The sequence below is a fragment of the Cyprinus carpio genome, chromosome B12, assembly GCF_018340385.1.
Source record: "Cyprinus carpio isolate SPL01 chromosome B12, ASM1834038v1, whole genome shotgun sequence".
Taxonomy (NCBI): Eukaryota; Metazoa; Chordata; class Actinopteri; order Cypriniformes; family Cyprinidae; genus Cyprinus; species Cyprinus carpio.
In genome coordinates, this window is record NC_056608.1 from 7,968,823 (window position 1) to 7,972,480 (window position 3,658).

The window sequence follows — 3,658 nt, forward strand, 5'->3', positions numbered from 1 at the left end:
GATACTTAAGACATAATAATTCCTAATTTGTTAGACAAATTCTTGTGAAAAAGAAGTACACTTTAGGATACTGTTAAAAAGAGAATTTATTATGGTAATAATTTACTTTAAAATAAAATACTTAAGCACAAGCTGAATGTAATTTCTCAGACCCTTAATTGCATGCTATTTATTTACTATTAAAATGTATTAGAGTTTAAATTTATATTAAGAGTGCTTGGAAACATTTTAGTATAGGGACCAGTACTCATTAACTAGTTGCTTATAAGCATGCCTATTACTAGCATATTGGCTGTTTATTAATTATAAAGCACATATACTGCATGACCATATTCTACATCCCTAATCCTGCCCAATACCTTAAAGCTTAACAACTATCTTACTAAATATTAATAAGCAGCAAACTAGGAGTATATTAATGTAAAATGGTTTAGTGAGAATTGGGCCTTGAAAATAAAGTGTGACCAAGTGCTTTTTGATCCAATTAAGTACATCTCTATATATTGCTTTTATTGTCTTTGAAATGTGGTTAAACTGCACTGCTAAGTATAATGGCAAGCATTTATGGCAAAATTAAATACACTTATCATTTCCATTGACACTTGTATGCCATAAATATGTTTTTTTTTTATTATTACACATTTGTAATGAAGTCACAAATACACACTACATCACATACTTAGTCAACACATCAAAATAAGTGTACTTTTTAAAGCATGATACATGATACAATTTGATACATTTAACAAAGTGCACTTTGTGTGTTGAGACTTCTGAGGTCATGAAAAGTGTCCTCTCTTTAAATACACTTAAATGGCCTTATATTTCATTAACATTATATCATCTGCAATGTACATTTGATACAATTATGCACACTTCTTTTCCACAAGGTTAAATGAAGCTGTGAATGCTCTAACCTCAATGGAGAAACTGTATGTATCTGATTTGCCCATTTTAGCAGCTTGGAGAAGAAAGTAAAAGCCATAGATGCAGATGGTTTGAGTGCAGCACACTTGTTCCTGTATGGTGACACAAGGAAAAACAACACAAAATACTGCCTTAAAAACAAGTAAAAGAACATGAGCATGAAAGAAATTGACTTTGTCATATTTTAACAACTGTAACTGCAAGTGACTGAAGGACTGAAGAGCTCCAGGAATGGCCATAATGCATCAGTGTTGAAGTGTCAGAAAGTGTACCGCACCCTATCAAACATTATTCCAAAACGGATAGCTTGTTTGGAGAAGTCAGTCAATACCATGTCGCCCCCGCTGTAAAGCTACGGAAAAAACATACAGATAAACCCTGCAGCTCATGAATTAGTTTTCACTTGGAGCCAAAAAATCAATACAACTTTTATTAAAACAAGCAGTCTGTGAATTATACATGGCAGTACATCTGGAGTGACGGGTGGGTTGAATAAGGTGTTGTGTTTGTGGTCTCTACACACACTCACAGTATGGTAATGTTTGGACAGGATGTGCAGCAGCCAGGATTCAGGAAGAACTCTGATGTTTTGCAGCTCCTGCAGATGCTGCCCTGAGACATGAACACACATAAACAACAAAACTCAAATGTAGTGTTGGGTAGTAAACTAAAAGTAGCAACACTTCTAACGTAGGCAAGACAATTTCTGTTATATCCAAAACAGTGTAGCTTTTCCAGTGATAAGCTACTTCTCCCAACAAGTATAGTGTGTGGTTGCAGGAATAGTTCACTCAAAAATAAAACTTTGCAGAATACATATTCATTCAACATGTAGATGATTTTGTCTCTTCATAAGAACAGATTTGGAGCATTTTAGCTTAGCATTACATCACTTCCTAGAATATTATTATTTGATGAAAGGGTGATTTCTGTGTGATGGTTGGGTGCCGTCAGAATGAGAGTCCAAGCAGCTGAAAAAACAAACAAACAAACAAACAAACAAAACATCACAATAAACCACAAGTAATTACCACAATCAATTAACGTTTAATGTTCAGTTAAATGGCTGCATGTTTGTAAGAAACAAATCCATCATTAAGGCAGTTTAACTTCAATCTGTTGCTTCTGGCTAAGTCCTCTTCAAATCCACCAACATATTTGTTAAGAACTGTTTTAGAGTGTTTTCGCTTAAAAATGGTGCTTGATCTGTGCATATTTCTCTCCTGATTCACTGGAGAAAGCAATATTACATATAGAAGACTTATATTTTAGCCGGAAGCAATGGTTTGAAGTTAAAAACATCTTAATGATAGATTTGTTTATAATAAACACAAATCTTTTCACTTCTTGTTATTTCTTGTGGATTATTTTCATTATTCTTATTTTTTGTTGTTTATTTTTTGTAGTATTTATGATGTGTTTTTTGTTTAGATCCATAATTCTGCATTTGAGCAAACAGTGTTAATAACTGTTTCCAAACAGGTTTCCCCACATCTTTTTCTGTCATTTTTACATATCTTGACACATGGACACTACAACACTTTTGTTTTGTTTTTTTTGTCCATGCAAGTTTGAATGACATGATGGTTAGTATAACAAACAAATGTTCCTTTTTGATGAATTATCCCTTTAAGATTTAAAAAACAGTCCACATCAGTAGTATGACTGTGCCTGTGAAGTATTTCAGAATAGTTGATAGTGTTGTCACGTCTGTTTGGTAGGCGTTGGAGGTCCAGTGGATGAGGTTCTGACTGTGGCCATGACGTGATCCTGTAGCTGGGACAAACTGTTTGTCTGGACACACTCTTGTGGAGATATACACATTCATTCTGCCAAACTGTCTGTTTTCAGTTAAGCTAACAGTAACAGTTAAGGCATAACAGTATTCAGAGATTGGGGACAAAGATGTATGCTTGGTTTTGAAGACCAATCTAATGCTGTAGACAATGTTAGTTTGCGATGTTGTGAGCATCTATCATATAGCAACCAGCACTTACATTCAGTAATGCCATGCATACGAAGGGCTTGAAAGATTGTGATGTATTTTTGACCCTGAGGCTGTTCCAAGAAAACAGCCGTTTCCCTGAAACAGACAGATATATGATGGAGGGATGTCATTAAAACAGCATATGTGCATGGAACTAGCTAAGCCGTATCAAGGTCATTTAAAAAAGAATGAATAGTGTACTGAATTATTGCATGTCCTCCAATAAATGGGGCTTTTACTGTCTGGAACTATACTAATGGATCACGTGCATTGTGTTTTGCTGATAGCTGTAAATGCCATAAAGGAGGTTACGTACTTGGAGAACAAGGTGATGATGGTGCTGTGGGCTGTTAGGGTCTGTCTGAGGGGATTTAACTGCAGGTACAGCCAGCACAGCACTGCTCTCAAGACCTCATACTCATTAGATGTGAACAGTCTAGACACAGAAAGCTTATTAGTTTCCTGCTGATTTACACAATCTGCTTATTTTTAATAGTCATTATGTATGCAGAAGGTGACTTGAAGTACAGAAAAGTACTTTATAGAAGTGTTATTAAGCATGTCCAGGCCATATGTCACCCCAAATATCAAAATAAATTATATTTTGCAAAAAAGAAAAAAGGACTATTTTAAGACCATTATGTGTTTGGCAGAGGGAAATTGCAAAATCACAGTTCACCCATTACAATAAATAAAAACATAAATAATGATGTGGGTCTATGCATCATGGTATTATTTGGTGCA

At 34.9% G+C, this 3,658-nt stretch overlaps 1 long non-coding RNA gene and 1 pseudogene across 1 annotated transcript; both read right to left on the reverse strand.

Annotated features, from left to right (window-relative positions):
- LOC109111123 overlaps nt 1-1,804 on the reverse strand; it is a 3,254-nt pseudogene extending 1,450 nt beyond the window's left edge.
- Nucleotides 1,805-1,871: 67 nt separating this feature from the next.
- Nucleotides 1,872-3,352, reverse strand: LOC122134246. The gene is made up of 3 exons (XR_006156050.1): nt 3,231-3,352; nt 2,925-3,010; nt 1,872-1,898 (listed from the first exon to the last, which is right to left on the reverse strand). It is a non-coding gene; the product is annotated as an uncharacterized LOC122134246 (long non-coding RNA).
- Nucleotides 3,353-3,658: the final 306 nt, after the last annotated feature.